This window comes from Tiliqua scincoides, chromosome 1, assembly GCF_035046505.1.
Source record: "Tiliqua scincoides isolate rTilSci1 chromosome 1, rTilSci1.hap2, whole genome shotgun sequence".
NCBI classification, from domain to species: Eukaryota; Metazoa; Chordata; class Lepidosauria; order Squamata; family Scincidae; genus Tiliqua; species Tiliqua scincoides.
The window spans coordinates 158488141-158508499 of NC_089821.1; the positions used below are offsets into that span (position 1 = coordinate 158488141).

General features: G+C 45.3%; 1 pseudogene; it reads right to left on the minus strand.

Moving 5' to 3' along the window:
- Positions 1–1396: 1396 nt before the first annotated feature.
- LOC136637774 (5S ribosomal RNA) lies at positions 1397–1519 on the minus strand (annotated as a pseudogene).
- Between the last annotated feature and the right edge of the window lie 18840 nt (positions 1520–20359).

The following is a 20359-nucleotide window of genomic DNA, read 5'->3' on the forward strand; positions in this document are numbered from 1 at the left end:
TTGTCATCATCAAAACTCCAGGCAGTCCTGGCACAACAGAAGAAAGCTCAATGACTGATGTCCAAGTATATATTTAAAAAGGGGGGCTTTTGCTCGCTGCATCTCAGTAACTACTCCCACATAAATAGTGAAATCAGACAGTCAATTAGCCCAGTTCTATGTATTTTCCACTTGCAAATTGTCGCCTGATTATGTGCAGGCTCTCATACCTTAGAGCTGGGCTCAGGCTCCCTGCGAATGAAGCTAAACACTCCCAGGTATTCCCCTTTCCAAATCTTCTTAAGAAGGTAGAAGATGCCCTCCAAGAGGGTACTCAGTGGCCCAGTTTGAGTAAGATATACCCACAAGGACCTGATGAGATTGTGAGGTAACCAATCCTATCTAACTCTCCCCCACACTGATATAGGTGTGCCAATAGAGAATGCACTGCATCCTAGTGTGGGGTGGGAGTTGCAGAGAACTCCTCAGGGTGAAGGAACTTTTGTTCCCTTACCTGGGGGAAAGCCTTCGCTTCCCAAGGAGTGTAACAGAGGCAGGAAGCAGGAATGGAGATGGGAGAGGGATAGGATCTGGCCACACTTGAGTCTTGCTGATCCCACCCCCTTCTTTCCCCAGGAACTCCCCTGCCCCTGCCTCTCCCACCACCTACTCACACCACCAATCACCTCTGGCCAGCAGTCTGCCAATCAATATGCCCGGCCCACAGTGATTGTGCTGACAGCTGCACTGCACTTGCTGTCAGACATGATATTCTGTTGGCATCCTCTGCTTTCTGCTGTTGGAAAGCAAATTCAGCCAGTGTCAGAAGGGGATAGGACTGGTCTGTGGGAAAGACACCGACTTTGCCCATCTTATGGGATGATGTCTGGAGCCACACCTTGTCCTATGTCTTACAAGGCTGTAGCCAAGGGGCTTTCAAACCCCCAAACCATAGCTTACCTGTTCTGTCCAAATATAGGGGCTAGAATCCTACCTGAGGTTGAACTGAAGATTACTGAATGGCTGCCCAAGCATCCTATTCATGTACACTTACATGCTCATCAGGATTAGATGAAAATGGGTCACGTGTCATTGCCTCCAAGTCTCTGTCAGCCACAGGTTTAAACTACTTTTTACCAGCTTTATCCAAGGCAGCTACTCTGATGGGTATCTTATTGTCAGTTGCCTTCGTTATGACTTTTGCATGCCCTCAGGCTGGCCTGGATGTCTCACCTCTATCCCTCTCACCCTGTTTGGCTTTGGCTCTGGCTTTCTCCAAAGTATCTAAATGGGCAGCTATAACCATTACAAGTGCCTTCCCCTTCATCTGAAGAAAGTTGCTTAGAAGTCCCCTCTCCTGACTTGGCTAAACCAAACTAGGCAATCAACCTTCAGTCTCGAAAGATTATGGGGTATAAGCCTACAGCACCCGGTATTCCCAGGTGGTCTCCCATCCAAGTACTAACCAGGCCTGACCCTGCTTAGCTTCCGAGATCAGACAAGATCAGGCATGTGCAGGGTAAATGATGCTCTCCTAGGCAGTCATACGAGATCCCGATAGGTCTCTCTATATATTTCCAATTTATACTGGATATTTATATTTCATATATGTAAATAACCTTGCTTGCTTGTACTGACTCTTTGCATCTTGCTCACTCCGTGAACTTCACGGAAACATATACCAAATTGATTGGAATGCTGTAAAGCGTCCTTTCTAGATATGATCACACAGCTCTCGTGAGGAAGAATGCCATTTCCTTTTCCTGTATTTTATACAGTTAACTGTGAGTGACTTGCCTCATTGCTGAAACGCGCAGACAGAGATGCCATACTCTCAGCTTCATGCTGCATCCTGCAAACGCATAATGGTAGATATATTCCTGCTAAGATTAATAGAGAAGCTGTTAGATCAGTGCAGACTTGCAGACTGTACTCATCTTTGTTTACAATGCGACTTTCCTGGCAGAGACATAGAAAATATCTGATAAACAAACTGCTGTGAATGTGTGTATATATTTTAAAGCTTCAGACACTTTTTTTGCTTGAGTGCTATAGCACCGCATAAATTGTTTTGTGCCCGATCTTGTAAAAACGGAGGGTTCCTGCTTCTGTTTGTACATCATTAAGCATCAATCAGCAATTAAAGGTGCACTGCATATATAACGTTCAAGTTTATACATATACATAATAATGAGTATGTAGGAAAATCAATGCATACAAAATACCTACACTTCCTTGTGTGAACAGGCAAATGTCTTGTGTGGCCACATGATGTGATGATTTTGCTCTCTTTTTGTGGTTTTACCTGAGCACACTTCCAGTGATCCGCACTGAGGAAAATGAGCAAAAAAGCTAAAATAAGCACATGGTGCCTTACATATTCATTACTTCAGGGCAGATGCAAGATCACAGCTGTTAATGCTAAGAACCACACACATAACATGAGAAGGGGAAATTCCAAAAGGTCAAAGCTCCATGAAATCATTCTGCATTTGGCTGGCAAAAAAGAGGACCGTGAAAGGGGACCAATTTCAAGTTCCCTCTACTACAATGGGGTGCTTATTTGCTCAACTCATCACTTGGAAGACCTTCCCAAATGGCTTTTTGGTGAACTCTAATGTACACTTTAAGATGTCATGAATGTGAACCTTCTTTTCCCCCCTTAACAGCAATCCATATGACTATGTCTTTACTGTTCCAGACAGGTAACTATGTCAGTCTTATGGAAAAAATAAAAAGGAGTCTTAAAGGCCTCTTTAAAGACTAGCAAATTTATTATGGCATCAAGTTTCATAGACTAGAACTCACAAAAACTTATGCCCTAGTAAATCCATTAGTCTTGGAGGTGCTATTAGTCTCATTTTCTGTTACAGTAATTTAAGCCACTGATGACCTATCCCCATTCATTTATGCCTTGCTGCCATAGCACATATTGCATGTGGGAGGGACAAGTCATTTTTTTTTTTAACTTTCTTCTCCATAGACCTCCTGCTGGCTAGTGGGTCTCCTCAAACCTATGCAGATTCTTTGCTGGCATAGGTCCACGGAAACTCCTGGGAGGTAGGGCAGAGCCAGGTTGAGGGGATAGGATCTGACATGTGCTGCTGCACCTGTTTGTTCTGCTGCTTGCCCTGACCATCCCCCAAACCGCCACCTCTGCCATCTTACCTGCTTCGATACCATGTCTGGGAGCCACTGGCATGCACATGGGGCCTCTGGTCATTTGTGCTGGTGATCCCACTGTGTACAACATCAGCATGCCTTTTGCATAAGAGGACTTAAGGCAACCCATTGCAAGATCTGCTCCTGTAGGCCCTCCATAGGATTTGACCATGAAACTACAAATTAGAAGCAAAATAAGGCAAGTCAGTGGCCTTATTCAGGTGTCATGCTAAACCATGGTGTAATCATCGTTTATTGTGATGACTGTGAGCCAGGGTCTAGCATGCTCCCTCTTCTCTTTCAAGCATGAGAAGAGGAAGTTTTCATTGCTGGTTCTGAACAAGTTTTGTGATGTTCAAACTGGCAAATTCTGGCTTGTTCTAACCCATTTCTGCCCTCTGGAAGCACCTAAATGTTTCGCGTATACACCTGCAGTCGCGGATTTATAACTGGACTTTGCAAACAAGATAAGGATAGGAAACTTTTGAATGTCACTTTTTCAAAATGACAGTGCCAACCCAAGATTATTAACAAAGGATAACCTAATATAATTCAACAAGAGAAAACTCAATCCTACCCAACTTTCCAGTGCTGATGCAGCCATGCCACGGGGTATGCACTGCATCCTGCAGTGGAGGGGGGCAGTAATGAAAGCCTCCTCTAGGTAAGGAAATATTTGTTCCCTTACACTGGGGCTGCAATGTGGCTGCATCAGTGCTGGAAGGCTGGATAGGATTGGGCCCAGAGGAACCTTTAAACAATTCCGTTGTGCCATAGAGGCCCAATTTTCTACGGGTTCATCTCTCAGAGAGGCCGACATGTTTAAGATTCACAATTATGTGGCCTGAACAAAAGAATCAGTCCTGTTTCTCAGTAGGGTCTGATTTCATGTTAAGGAAAGGCAGGAGGTCTGGTCTAGAGGGTAGAGCTTCCGTCTGCCTGAAGATAACATCCACAAGGTCGCCGGTTCGAGGCCACCGGCACCATGCGACCTTGAAGCAGCTGACAAGCTGAGCCGAGTTATTCCATCTGCTCTGAGCGTGGGAGGATGGAGGCCAGAATGTGAAGCCAGATCGGAATGAAACACCTGAATGTTGTGGTTCTTGATAGAAAGAACCTTCTTTCAATTGTAAAAATCCCTATTTTAAAAAGGGATTTAAAGAAGCCTGCCTATGTAAACCGCCTTGAATAAAATCTTGAATAAAGACCAAGAAAGGCGGCATATAAATACCTGTTATTGTTATTATTATTATTAAGGATTCTTATGATCATCACCCCAATCCTTACCCCTAGCGGTTGCCAAACATTAAGAATGCAATTCTATGCATGTCTACACAGAAGTAAGTCCCAATGTGTTCAATGGGACTTACTCTCAAGAAAGTGTGTATAACATTGCAGCCTAAATATTACTGAAGTGACGGGGGAGCAGATTTTTTGTGGGGTCATCCCATGGTGTGTGTGTGAAGTGTTTGAAGGCTCACAATTACATCCAAGAGGTCAATTTCATGGGACCTTAACATGAAATCAGCAACATTAACTCCTAGTGAAATTTTGATTTCATGATCAGAATGTGATCGATACTGCCATGCAGTTGCAGGCCTTTAAATGTTACTTCAGCACTATGGAATGAACCCAAAGAAAAGCATCTTCTGCAGGGAGATGCTTTTCTTTGGGTTCATTCCATAGTCCTGCATGTCCTGCAGTCATGTAAAAAAAGGGCAACTTGGAGACCTTTAAGGCTGCAATCATAGACACACAGTCCTGGGAGTGAGTTCCATTGAACACAATGGAACTTACCTCTGAGCAGACATGCATAGGATTGTGCTGTTCAACTGATTGGCTCGATTACTGAAGAATCAGAAATTCCAATCAAAGCTTTTATGCATACCACCGCATGAAAAGCATGATTTTTCTGCCCTAGAGTTCAAACAAGCATTTCTGTATTTCCAGGCATGATAAGGAACCAACAGCTTCTTTAGGAATGCAGGCGATTATCTGAGAAAGTTAGATAATTTATAACCAGTGGTCCGCTGCTATCCACAGTTACACTGTTTAGCCCTAGGTCGAAGTGTAACAATGGGGAGGGAATTACAGCTGACTTGCAATTTCTTTGGATCCACTTTTTTTCGTTGCAGCGATCAATTGACATTGTGTAAGCCGTGTAACCTGCAAGGAATATTTTACTTCTTGGAAACACTCTCTCCACCCAGGCCAAGTAGTGATTTTCATTGTGCCTTGCTTGACAAGGGAAAATGTGGGATTTGTGAGACATGGTGACGGCCAAATCGTATGAGGATTTTATGACAGTGGGACAAACATCTGGCTGGCATAAAAAAAAAAACAAACAAACACTGCAACAGCATGGAGATCCCTCTGGCGCTGGACCAATTGATGATGGCTGCTGCAGCGGATCCCCACCATCTCAGGCCATGGATTGTGCCAGGCAAAGCAGGCTGACATGGGAGGCAGTTTGTGGACAAAGAGGGGGAGGGCAGGGATAGTAACTAGGCAGAAAGAGGAAGGAACCAGGAAGTACGTCATTGGCAGGAGGGGGATGGATCAAGTAGCAGCCACATTCACTGGATCCTGTCTACCAATCTGCAACCTGATGCCCCTCTTGCATTCCTCAGACTTGCACCAGCAAAATGTGCAGCTCCTCAGCTGCCTGGGTCGGAAGTCTCGGGGCTGGAGGACGTCATCCTGGAGAGGAGGGAAACAATCCCCTAGGGGAGACCCTTTCTCCAGTATCCGAACGCACTCGGGATACTCCTCGGCGGGAGGGGGGTCGGGGGCTTCTTGTAGTGGGGGATTTGATTATTAGAAACATAGAGAGGGGGGTTTGCGACGGATGTGAGGACCGCATGGTGACTTTCCTGCCTGGTGCGAAGGTGGCGGACATCACTTCTTGTCTAGACAGGCTGGTAGACAGTGCTGGGGGAGAGGTAGCGGTTGTGGTGCATGTCGGCACCAACGACGTGGGCAAGTGTAGCTGGGAGGTACTGGAGGCCAAATTTAGGCTTTTAGGCAGGAAGCTGAAAGCCAGGACCTCAAAGGTAGCGTTCTCTGAAGTGCTACCTGTTCCACGTGCCGGGCCAGCTAGGCAGGCAGAGATCAGGGGTCTCAGTGCGTGGATGAGACGGTGGTGTAGGGAGGAGAGGTTTAGATTTGTTAGGCACTGGGGAACGTTTTGGGACAAGCAGGGCCTGTACAAGAGGGACGGGCTCCACTTGAACCAGAATGGAACCAGACTGCTGGCGCATAACATTAAAAAGGTGACAGAGCAGCTTTTAAACTGATCCCTGGGGGAAGGCCGACAGGAGCCGAGGGGCATCCAGTTCGGGACTCCTCATCCCTATGGGATGAGGATGGGGAGGTTAGAAAACAACAAAGGCAGAGTAGGAGAAGAAATTGGGAAAGGTAGTGTGATGGGATGTGATAGACTGTTGGCACAATGAGAGAATGCGGGGACAAAGGAGCGAATAAGCAGCCCATCCTGGGGCATTCCGTGTACAAATGCTTTTATGCGAATGCCTGAAGTCTACGAGCAAAGGTGGGAGAACTGGAATGTCTGGTGATAAGGGAAAACATTGACATAGTGGGCATAATGGAAACCTGGTGGAATGCGGAGAATCAGTGGGATACCTCAGTCCCGGGCTATAAACTCTACAGGAGGGACAGGCAGGGGTGTGTTGGAGGTGGGGTTGCTGTTTATGTTAAGGAAGGGATAGAATCCAGCACAGTAGAGATTGAAGGTGGGTCCGACTCCACCGTAGAATCTCTGTGGGTTAAATTACCAGGCTTGTGCAGCGATGTAATACTGGGGGCGTGCTATCGTCCTCCAGACCAGAAATCGGATTGGGACCTTGAAATGAGGAAACAGATCAGGGAGGTGACAAGGAGGGACAGGGTTGTAATCATGGGGGACTTCAATTATCCTCATATTGACTGGGTCAATTTGTGTTCTAGTCACGATAAGGAGACCGGATTTCTTGACGTGCTAAATGACTGTGGCTTAGAGCAGCTAGTCACGGAGCCCACCAGAGGGCAGGTGACTCTGGATTTAATATTGTGCGGTACGCAGGACCTGGTCAGAGATGTAAACGTTACTGAGGCATTGGGGAACAGTGATCATACTGCGATCCGTTTTGACATGCACGTTGGGGGAAGAATACCAGGCAAATCTTTAACAAAAACCCTTGACTTCCGACGGGCGGACTTCCCTCAAATGAGGAGGCTGGTTAGAAGGAGGTTGAAAGGGAGGGTAAAAAGAGTCCAATCTCTCCAGAGTGCATGGAGGCTGCTTAAAACAACAGTAATAGAGGCCCAGCAGAGGTGTATACCGCAAAGAAAGAAGGGTTCCACTAAATCCAGGAGAGTGCCCGCATGGCTAACCAGCCAAGTTAGAGAGGCTGTGAAGGGCAAGGAAGCTTCCTTCCGTAAATGGAAGTCTTGCCCTAATGAGGAGAATAAAAAAGAACATAAACTTTGGCAAAAGAAATGTAAGAAGGTGATATGGGAGGCCAAGCGAGACTATGAGGAACGCATGGCCAGCAACATTAAGGGGAATAATAAAAGCTTCTTCAAATATGTTAGAAGCAGGAAACCCGCCAGAGAAGCGGTTGGCCCTCTGGATGGTGAGGGAGGGAAAAGGGAGATAAAAGGAGACTTGCAGATGGCAGAGAAATTAAATGAGTTCTTTGCATCTGTCTTCATGGCAGAAGACCTCGGGCAGATACCGCTGCCCGAACGGTCCCTCCTAACCGAGGATTTAAGTCAGATAGAGGTTAAAAGAGAAGATGTTTCAGACCTCATTGATAAATTAAAGATCAATAAGTCACCGGGCCCTGATGGCATTCACCCAAGAGTTATTAAGGAATTGAAGAATGAAGTTGCTGATAGGTAGAATTGAACCACCTAGCTGTGGCCTACCTCAGAGCTTGGCCAAGACCTGACACACCCATAGTGGAAGTACTGTTGAAGTCCCAGCTCATAACTCATGCAGTATCATCTATCCATGAGGCTCTGGATACCATGATGAGTATCATCAATATCCATGAGGAATTGAAGAATGAAGTTGCAGATCTCTTGACTAAGGTATGCAACTCGTCCCTCAAAACGGCCACAGTGCCAGAAGATTGGAGGATAGCAAATGTCACGCCTATTTTTAAAAAGGGAAAGAGGGGGGACCCGGGAAACTATAGGCCGGTCAGCCTAACATCCATACAGGGTAAGATGGTGGAATGCCTCATCAAAGATAGGATCTCAAAACACATAGACGAACAGGCCTTGCTGAGGGAGAGTTAGCATGGCTTCTGTAAGGGTAAGTCTTGCCTCACAAACCTTATAGAATTCTTTGAAAAGGTCAACAGGCAAGTGGATGTGGGAGAACCCATGGACGTTATCTATCTGGACTTTCAGAAGGCATTCGACACGGTCCCTCACCAAAGGCTACTGAAAAAACTCCACAGTCAGGGAATTAGAGGACAGGTCCTCTCATGGATTGAGAACTGGTTGGAGGCCAGGAAGCAGAGAGTGGGTGTCAATGGGCAATTTTCACAATGGAGAGAGGTGAAAAGTGGTGTGCCCCAAGGATCTGTCCTGAGACCGGTGCTTTTCAACCTCTTCATAAATGACCTGGAGACAGGGTAGAGCCCTTAGGTGGCTAAGTTTGCAGATGACACCAAACTTTTCCGAGTGGTGAAGACCAGAAGTGATTGTGAGGAGCTCCAGAAAGATCTCTCCAGACTGGCAGAATGGGCAGCAAAATGGCAGATGCGCTTCAATGTCAGTAAGTGTAAAGTCATGCACATTGGGGCAAAAAATCAAAACTTTAGATATAGGCTGATGGGTTCTGAGCTGTCTGTGACAGATCAGGAGAGAGATCTTGGGGTGGTGGTGGACAGGTCGATGAAAGTGTCGACCCAATGTGCGGCGGCAGTGAAGAAGGCCAATTCTATGCTTGGGATCATTAGGAAGGGTATTGAGAACAAAACGGCTAGTATTATAATGCCGTTGTACAAATCTATGGTAAGGCCACACCTGGAGTATTGTGTCCAGTTCTGGTCGCCGCATCTCAAAAAAGACATAGTGGAAATGGAAAAGGTGCAAAAGAGAGCGACTAAGATGATTGCAGGGCTGGGGCACTTTCCTTATGAGGAAAGGCTTCGGCGTTTGGGCCTTTTCAGCCTAGAAAAGAGACGCTTGAGGGGGGACATGATTGAGACATACAAAATTATGCAGGGGATGGACAGAGTGGATAGGGAGATGCTCTTTACACTCTCACATAACACCAGAACCAGGGGACATCCATTAAAATTCAGTGTTGGGCAGGTTAGGACAGACAAAAGAAAATATTTCTTTACTCAGCGTGTGGTCGGTCTGTGGAACTCCTTGCCACAGGATGTGGTGCTGGCGTCTAGCCTAGACACCTTTAAAAGGGAATTGGACAAGTTTCTGGAGGAAAAATCCATTATGGGGTACAAGCCATGATTTGTATGCGCAACCTCCTGATTTTAGAAATGGGCTATGTCAGAATGCCAGATGCAAGGGAGGGCACCAGGATGAGGTCTCTTGTTATCTGGTGTGCTCCCTGGGGCATTTGGTGGGCCGCTGTGAGATACAGGAAGCTGGACTAGATGGGCCTATGGCCTGATCCAGTGGGGCTGTTCTTATGTTCTTATGTAAAATGGCTAGCACAGATCCAATGAGATGCATAAATGACTGGCAATCCTACTGGGAAGTAAGTAAAAAATATTTAGCTTTGGCAGGCAGTCAGATATTCTTTGTTGTCAGATGCACTTTGTTGTGGCTGCCTGCTTTAATGTGGAGAGGAATAGGATTGAGCTGTGACTCCTGAGGCGATCTTGGGCTGACGCAAGGCGCTTGCGCTGGCCCAGGTGGGTCGCAAACGTACCATAAAACATGTTTGTGCCTCCTTGTGAGTTGGCTGGGCCGGTACAAGGGTGCTGAAATCAGCCTCCATACTGACTCTGCTGGGAGCCTTGCATCCGCTGAGCTCGCAGACACAAGGCTCTGGGGTGGGTGGGGAGAAGATAGGGAAGTGGCAGGAGGGAGGCATTCCGGGGCGGGGGAGGGCAGGAGGGGCTGAGATCTGGCTGTTATGCCTGAGCCCAACCTCTGTTCCCAAGCCGCTCAGCTCTCCTCAGACGTATGCTACCTCAGGAGGTGGCACAAGTTCGAGGAGACCCATTGGGGCTGCAGCGGCTTACTTGGGGGTAAGGGGAAGAGTTTCCCCTTACCTCAGGCAGACCCACTTCAGGCGCAATCCTATCCCCATATGTCAGTGCTTTCCAATGGCAATGTAGTTCTGAGGTAAGGGAACAAACATTCCCTTACTTTGAGGAGGCCTCTGTGAGTGACACCCAACTGCAGGATACAGCACATGTCGCATTGCTGGAAAGCACTGACATAAGGGGTTAGGATTGCGCCCTTCAGGGTCCTATCTTGCGCTGGATAGAGCGCAGGCCTCCTGGCCTGCTTGTTCCAGCTCAAGATAGGTTTGCACTGTTACTTAGGGAAGCTGCACCCTAGTGGATGCATATGATACAATATTCCAGCAACATCTGAGATAGTACTTGCAGTTTCTACCCATGAAAATGGGAACGGTGTGTTGTCTTTTCTACTATGCATGACACTGAAAGGATAATAATATGATATAATTTATTTGGAAATGTTAATATCCTCCAACATATTAATCCAATAAGCAATTATAAAAAAAACAGCAGGAATAAGTTTTTTATCTGCTTTAAATATGAATATCCAGCATCTCAATTTCCAACATGGCTTACAGCATAATTAAAACAACAGGACACATATCAAAGCCATTTCACCCAGGAAAAAATAAGCAACAAACAAGCAGCACCAAAAACAGATTTAAAAAATATATCAGTAGCATTAAAATAAGTTGTGAAACAACAGAAACTAAATCCAAAGAAACCTATATATAGAAATAGTATTTTTAACCATTTAGAAGGCGGTAAAGATGGTGCCAAGCAAATGAGCAGGGGATGTAGTTCCCCAATTGAGGCATCACAGCCAAAAAGATTCTATCCCTCATTGCCATACGTCTTGTCTCAAGAAGCAGGGTCACCTTATTGTATCTACAACAACTCATGGTATCTCTGACCTATATAAAATCAGCCAAAATTTCCCCTCTCAATCTTGCAGGTTGCAAACTGGGTGCATTCTGTTAATTTTTAGGGGTAGAGAGTGTATCATTTTGGAGGGTAGTCCTGACTAGAGCTATTGACTGATAGCCACCAATTTTTTCCCCTACAAAATCTTGTATGTCATGATTTAGCACTGTTCTATGACCTGAGGAAAAAAATGGCATAGGAATTGGGAGAATCTCCAGTGAATTTTGCCCCACCCTTGAACATTGGGCTGCCCAAAAGCAAAATAAATGAGGCAGTTTTGTCCCCCATTGCAAATTCAGGGACCAATTAAAAAAAACTACATAGGTAAAAGAAAACATGAACTTGTTTATCACGGTGCTGACTGAAGAACATTAATGGCTGAGAGGCAACAGATCTGCATTCAGAACAGTGTAGGTTTCTACTTTGAATTCGGTTTAACAATACAGATTCACAGCAACTGAAGAGCCCCCTGGAAGGTTACCATTACTGGAAGATCTCTTGGATTCTTTGCAGATCTACAGTTTCAATCAATAGGAAACATTGCCCATGTCATTGAAAACAGTCCATTAAACTCTAAACATGTTACATGTATGCTGTGACCCAGACACGAATGGTGACCCATGATCTTGATATGCAGTTGAATACTTCCTTTACAGACATTGTCACTGCAGAATCCCCAAACTTCTTTTTAAACTCCTCTGCTTTCCAAAGGAGACTAGCTGTGAGACATTTCTAAAGGAGAAATACCACCAAGACAAGTATAATATTTCACCACTAGTTCCCCCTTAGAAAACTCTCACACTGTATTCCCAAAAGACTGAGGGCCCAATCCTATCCAACTTTCCAGCACTGGTGCAACCATAATGCCGCCCTGAGGTAAGGGAACAAATGTTGCCATACCTTGAGGAGGCCTCTGTGACTGCCTCCCAACCACAGGATGAAGCGCACGCCCCACTGGCACGGCTGTACCAGCACTGGAAAATTGGATAGGATTGGGCCCTTGAGTCCTCATTGGACTATGTATTTTGGATATTTTCCAAACTGCGGTAAGGCAGTCTCCACTAGCAAAATGCTGGTTAGAGTGGAAGCACCCAATATGATTGGGCTGTTAATTACAATGAGACAGAACTTTTTGAATACTCACTCCATACAGAAGTGGGCTTGATGGAGCTGTCCTTTTTTGGTGACAGCTTAAGTTATTCCTGCCACACAGGTTGTTCTAGGCAGAGCTCATGTAACAGTAGTAAGACTCCTCTCAGAAGAGGGCTTGATGGAGTTGCCTTCTTCCCTCGCTGACATTTATTGTGGCTCTGGGTTCAGCACAACAACTTAGAGGGATATGATTTCCTTTAAGACTGTGGATATCAGATAACAAAGACTTCAGAGAGTGTTCTTTACCTCATTCACTTTTCAAGAGAATTACAAATGTTGCTTGTTAATTAAGACTGCCCATTAGCTGTCTCATAGTGAAATCCTGTGCATGTCTATTGAGGCCTTACTTCTGAGCAGCCGTGCATAGCTTTACACCATAAGGAGATAAAGCACTGAGCAGATCAAACACTATGAACAGACTAATTTCTACTGCTACCAACATTTTAAGTAGCAGTATTTTCAAGGAATAACTTGTTTCTCACTCACAGTTAGACTTGTCATATTCCTCTGTCTGTTCAACCACAGCTATGCCCATGTTCTATCAGTACTATCCAATCAGAAGTTGCAAACATAGGAACAGAGAGATTAGAGATTAAGGGCCAATGCTATCTAACATTCCAGCACTGATGCAATCATACCAATGGGGCATGCACTGCATCCTGCAGAGGGGGGACAATCACGGAGGACTCAGAATCACATCACAGCTGCATCGGTGCTGGAAAGTTGGATAGCATTGCGCCCTTAGTCCCGTTGCATTGAATTGGCCTTGCTTCTGAAAAAAGTACTTAGGATCTTACTTTTATGGCTGCAATCCACTGCACACTTCCTTAGGAGTAAGTCACATTTGACATAGTGGGGCTTCCAAGTAAACATGCATAGGGTAGGCTGAAAGACTTTATGACCTTTTTGAAAAATGCACCAAAATACACTGTCAAACGACTCAATTTTTTTTCTACTGTTTCCTACTATTGATGTACAGTGCCCTAGGTCTTCCATCTTTGAAGCGTTTGGGTTCGTGAAATGCCATTGAAAAGCCATACAACCAAAATGACCCTAATTTATTCTGCTTGTTGACTTCAAGAGAGATAAGCCTTCTCTTTGGAATGGGGAAGGAAGGGAAGAAAAGTATCCGAGATAGGACTGCTTATTTTCCAAACACAACTGAGAAATGACTGCAATGAACTCTAAAAGAGATCTGAAAAACGAAGGTTTAATTCAGCTCAGCTATTTGAAGTGTCAGAAAGAGGCTCATGTATGTTCCTGAGAAGAAAACAGAACGTCCTAGAAATTTCCCTACATCCAGGTATTCACAGTTGTTCATTTCATTGATTTTATTTGCTGTATCTGTACCTGCTCAGCTGACAAGGCTCCCAGAGTGGCTTTCAGAAAATAAATCAAAGGGAAAATCAATCATTATAATGCAAAAGGTGTTGGGGTGGAATAGGGGGGTTGTCTCACTGACTTCTCTATGTGGTTAGTGGTTCTGTGGCTGCTGTGACCGGGGAGGGCCCACTCAGCTTAAAAGGTACCAGTGCATGGAGACAGTGCTGACTTTTCTCTCAGTTTTCTTCTTTTTTCTCTTTCAAGAATTTAAAAACCTCCTGGAATGTTTCATGCATCCCCTTGTTTTGCCAAGTAAAGTCAAGGAACCCAGAAAAAAGCCACTAGCACTTTTGCTGCTTTTCCAATAATCATGGATTGGGCATTTGCTTTTAAAGCATCTAAAAGGATTTAAACTAGCCCTACTGCCCGATTATCATTAGCAATTGCAATGCACCTTAAACAGGAAGCCATCGCTCAGGGAGTTTAAAAATGGCTCTCCTTGATCGTGTATTTCTGAAAAATACTGCTAGAGAAAAGGGAAACTATTACAGTTAGCAAGGGAGAAAATAAAGTGAGAAGAGTACATGCTTGGAACCAGGCAGTCACAGAGTGCTGAAATGGAACAATCATGGCAACACAAAATTACTTCTTTGAATATTTCATACTGGATATTTGCCCAGACAAAATTTATTCAATCATCTTAATTCACTCCTGTAAGAATACACAATGTAACTCTAGTCTTCCTAACAATACTGCTCAATCCAGTAGAAACACCCTGGGCAGCCCAATTTTAACTAACTCCCTGTGTGGCAATGAAATGGCACCAACACAGCCTCCACTGTATCCTGCAGGAGAGTTTCAGCATCTGGAGGCCTCCTCAGGGCATGTCAACATTTGTCCCCTTGCCCCAGGACTTCAGCAACCGCCATGGGGCCATGTCACAGCTCTATAGCTGGCAGAAGTCCGCACTGACACAAGGTGAATCAGGCCCCAGAAGGGCGTTAGGATTTGGCAGATGTTGCTACTACCAAACCCGCCTCCTTTCTGGGCCCCACCCCATGCTCCCCACCCCAGTTGCCTTCCATTTCATCCCCTCCACACCTCTCTCCTGACCCCTGCACAGGCTTACCTGCTCTGGTGGGCATCTAGCACCCATCTTTGAAGGGGCACAGCCATTTGCTGCTTTCAGTAGTGGCCAGGCCATGCATGCTGGTGCTATTGAATTTGCAACAGCAGTAAAGCACACAGGTGCAACATGTGTCTTCTAAACAGCAGATGTAGATCCAAGAAGTTCCATCTTGTTGGTGGAGGCTTTCCCCGGGATGTGTAAACAAAAGTTCACAACCCAAGGCAGGGTGACCTGATACAATGGCAGACAGAGTGCCTATACCTTTAACCACTGTATAGAGGAGGGGATTTTTGAGGCGCAGCTCAAAATGAAAGGGTTTAAAAAGCTGCACCTGTTAAAATTCCTGCTTCTATACAGTGGTTAAAGGTACAGGCACTTTGTCCTTCATTGTATCTGGTCACCCTGACCCAAGGAGACCTTTCTGATAGCCCCTCTTTCGTGAATACAGTGCATGCTCTGTTGGCCAGGCAACATACAGGGAGGAAAGTGGCCTGTATATCAGAGGAGTGGTGTCTTCTGTGTCCATTTAGTGCACAAAAGTTCTGGGAAAACCATTCATCTTGCACACTGGCATCTATTGTTGTTGCCATAGGAAGCTGATAGTAATGTTTCTTGGTATCAGGGTCCATGTTGTCCTTTACTATAATGTAAGGACATAGCATGGGTGACAGAAAAAGGGGGCAATCCATCTATAATATTGTTGGACTTCGAAAGCACTTAACCTCATCTGGCTCACAAATCATGGAATACTGGCTGATGGGCAAGAAGCAGGTAGCTTTAAAATGCATTTTCTCTGCCTACAAAGAGAACAGAGGAATTGCCATGAATCTCTATCAGGATCAAGTAGTAACTTCTCTCCCCTGGCCCCTTAAACAAGATTTAATTAAATGAGCCTGCTGAAATGGACTCACCATCTGTAAAGAACTGAAATGAATTCAGATTCCCTTAGGCTTACAAACAGTCCCAGGCTAGAATGCCAGGTGTTCAGAAGTGACTACTTGGCTCATTCTAACCATTTCTTTAAATTCTGCCCCTGAGTACTTACTTGGTCCTCCAGACCTGGAATTGGCCACAATATCTCTGTTTTCCTCTGGCTTTTTTTTTCTTCTTCTTCCCTTTTTCCTTATTTGTTATGAACAGATTCAGCAGAGACCAATGAACGAGATGATAGCAGTGATGATGGTTTCACTGCAGCTCATGTACAACTGATGTGTGAGTTATCTGAATGGTGCTGGATATCTGTCAGTGTAGAATGTGTATTTGGTGTATGGAGAGCAATGGGATTTATCTAAAAGTATGTTTACAATGGCAGCCTTAATCTTGAATATATCCCAAAGCTGGGTAACCTTGCCTCCCGCATCAAAATCTCTTGCAGCACTATCCTGTGCATGTTTACTCAGAGGTAGGTATGTCCCACTGTGTTCAGTGTGACTTAGTCCCAGGAATGTGTGCAGAGGGTTTCAGCCTTAGCCATCTTCTCTACCTGATGTGATCCCTCCCACCCTGGTGAAATTTCCAGTCAAGGGTATTTTAGTCTCATGGAGTCTTTAGAACAAATTGCTTCATCGTAGAGGGCTGTTCACATCTACAGGAATTAAACATAGCTTTTCAGAACTCTTTACAAGTCCGCTCTGAGACTTGCCTTCCAAGCGGCAAGTTCCTTTTATTCCTTGTTTTTTTCTCCCCCCTTTTAAAAATCATTACTTCATTTAATAGCACATTAATGGAATACAAGATAACAGCCAAACAGCTCAATACCATGAAAAGTAACACTCTCAAGGTTAAATGTCCACGACCTGGCAGTTATTGTGTTCGGAGGCTGAGAGGAAAAACTCTCAGCTACATTGTGTGAGTGTTTTAAACTGCAAATGGCTTGGAAGGCAGCCAGTATCCTTGGAAGGAACAAAATCATACACAGGACATTTAAATAACAAACAAACAAAATGTGTCTTAATTTCAGGGGCATGGGTGCTAACCATATGCACTTAATCCACATAGCTTTAAGTCACTGCAGCCCTTCAAAAAAGCAACATGCAGAGGCACATTTATTCAAGTTGTTGGTGCTGAATGCTTTTGCGCATTCCATGGGTCATTTTGACAAGTGGGACGTCTCTGTAGTCACAGGACAATTAGGAATATTCAGGGACCAGGTTAAGACATGGGGTGTGTGTGTGAGGGGGGCTGACTGGGCTATGCTGTCTGGGAGGCCACTGTCATGAATTGTGAGAGAAGGCTGCTGTGCAGTACATCAAGCTGGATGAGAGGTTATTATGGTGTTGTATTACCAAATATTTCATTGTCAGTACTGGTGGCTTTTTGTTTGCTTTTTAAAATCATGTTGATTTGGCTTTGTAGCATTTAACTATGCACTTTTGTTTGCTGTCAGTCACCTTGCATCAGTAACTCACCATTCCCGTTTCTTTCAAAGTGCAAGTGTGCCAAGCAGGGCAAGGAGAAACATGGGGCCTTAAAAATGAAAATAGGGCAGCCCAGAAACCTGTCTACCAGACACTTGCAGGGCTGACAGGTGGATTATTAGAAAACAGGCAAGCTGTTCCCCCAATCTCCCTGAAAAGGTGCAATCTAGGCTTCTACCCAGCATCTGTTGGGGTGTGAATAAATGTGTGAGAGTTGTGTGCATGAGTGTGAGATCTCAAGCCTGGGCCTGCCTACTTGGCAGCTATTTTGCACTTGGCTCTACTCCCTGGGCAATTGTTCTGTGCTGGATTTTGCCTCCACACATCTCTGTTCCGAATGACACTAGCTTCCCTTTATCTTGGACCATAATTATTGGCTCCAACAAGAAATGAAATGACTCTGAAGAATGTTAGACCTAATTCACAAGTACACGTTTACCACTTGAGGATCACAACTTCAACTGATGACTTGCAGGTGAATAAGCTTTCACAGATCTTAGATTACAGGCAGAACAGTCATATCACCAGTGGTCACCTTGAACAAGACCTTCCAATAGAGTCAGCTTAAACATTCAGCTGTGAGACAAGTAAACAAGTGTGTATATGCATGTGTGAACTGGCCAGTACAGCTGAATATGACCTAAAGTGTAATAGTGCAACCTTTGTCAGGATTCCTCTGATTTGAGGAGGCTGCTGTCATAATAAGGGTAAATAACACTGCAATCCTATGTATATCTACTCAGAAGTAAGTCTCATTGAGTTCAGTGAAACTAACAGTCCAATCCTATCCCCAGCAGCACCAAAATGGAAACTTCTGGGGCCACTAGAGGTCTCCTTGGGGAAAGGGGACTTTCTTCCTCTTCTCCTGAGGAAAGCCCCAAGGCCCACAATGGGGCTTTTCAAGTCTGTGCCAGCTATTTTACTGGCACAGACGAGGGAACCTCTGTGTTGGGCTTCAAAACCTGACATGGAGGATGGGGGTCTGATGAAGCAGGGCTCTTCTGGTCGCATTCCCCCGCCCCCACATCAGCATGGGGGAATTCAATTAGGTTTGAGTTTCCCCATGTGCGTATAGGAGTGCAGCCCTTCTACATTTTGTGGTGCTGCAGTGTCACAATATGAGTTTCATATTAATTCAGTTCCAGTGAATTAAACTGAATAGATGTGGTTGAGAGAAGGGCACATTGTTGCTGAAATAACACTGAAAGATTCAGCGCTAAATGATATATTTCACAGAGTGAAGTGATGGACTGAAGTGGTAAAATTCTGGGTTGTAGTGTTTCAAACTGCAGCTAGGGAATCTTAGTTTTGAAGACTGTCTGAATTGGTACAGGCCATAACCCTATCACCTCAGATTAGTTTCTCATTCCGTGCAATGTGCAGATCTGTTCACATTTTCCCTATTTTACTGTTGAAATAAGGTGACTTCTAAACCCATGAAGTCACACTGAATTTAATGGGTCTTTGTAGTGAAAAATTCCTGCTTTCCCTGAATTTCTTGCCTATGTTCTCTGGTTGCTATCCTTTTATTGCCAGAAGAGGCTTCTCAGATGCCTTAGGGCCCAAACATAAGGTGGGCCAGTGCTGAGCTCCAGTGCCAGGTGTTGCAAACAAGCTGTAAGGCATGTCTGCAACATCAAGAGAGGAGTGAGTGCTGACACACTGGATGGACGCTGCCCAGCTCACGGTAAGAGCTCCAGGCAGCAGCAAGGGCCTTGGGGGAAGCAGGAGGAACCAGGGCAGGAGGGAGGTGGGGCTGGCAGAATTCTACCTGTTTCACTGGATCTTATCCTCTGTGTCGGGTTGCAAAGCCCAACATGGAGGCTCTCAATTCTGTGCTGACAAAATAGTTGGTGCAGACTTGAGAAGCCACATTATGGGGCTTGGGCATTCCGCAGGCGAAGGGGATGACCTTTGGTGGCTCCACAGGATTCAGTGTAGCCATTTTGGCACCACTGCACCCAGCGGTGCTGCCAGGGATAGAATTGGGCTGTTAGTTTCATGAAACAGCTGCTGTCCTCCTTGTGCAGTAGCCATTTTCCCCTTGAAACCTTTTGAAATTAGTGCCAATGCAGAAAGTTCACCTGGCCAAAGAAATGGGTTGTTTGTGGATTTTCTGGCTTCCCCAAGAATAATAGCTCCCAACAACCCTCTGGAATTTTCATGCATCAGTAAACTGGATACCTGAGTCCACTTGAATGTCAGAGGGCACAGAGAGATGCTTGTCCATGAAATTAAGTAGACCCATGATCTCATCAAACTTAATTTCCAGAAGCTGCACCTATTCATTGGGAGAGTTTTGGGAGCCATATGAGTACAGTGGGAACTCCTTATCCATAGATTCGGAACCTGCAGATTTGACCCACTGCAGGTTCCATACCCACAGATTTGACCCACTGCGGGTTCTGGAAGTGCCTTCCAGTCATGTTTGGAGGTGTTCGGAGGTGCGAGGAAGCTGGTCAAATTCAGAGGTCTGTTGTGGGCTGCATCTGGAGGTCTTATGTGGGCTCACCTGTGGGTCTCAGTATCCACAGGGTTCAGTATCCACGGGGCAGAGGGGGGGAACTGGAACAGATCCCCTGTGGATACCACGGTCCAATCTGTACTACTGTAGAGTAGGGAAGTATGCAGTTAGCTACCTCAGATATTGGCTTTACTTTCGGTTTGTCCTTTAATCTCCATGCCAACCTTTGCCAACCCCCCCCCATTTCTTGCCCATTAGTTATTTGAGTCATGTTTTTGTCTCTTGTCCACCACCATCCATTATTGTGATTTCCCTGTCTTTCAATAAACTTCGTGTATTCTGACTGTTCTAAGTTCACTTGGGAGGGAGAAAGTTTTCCACACCTCCTAGATGTCACACCTCCTTACTTATTATTGTCTCAGTATTAACTAGGAAGGCAGGCTTCCCCCAAAGCAACCTATCTTGGTTTCATAGGCCTTGATGGTGGCAGCAAAGGGACTACACTGTCCCCAGTAAATTCCAGCCTCCCCAAAAGAAGGGTGGGCAGAAAGTAGAGAGTGTGGTATCAGTTACTAAC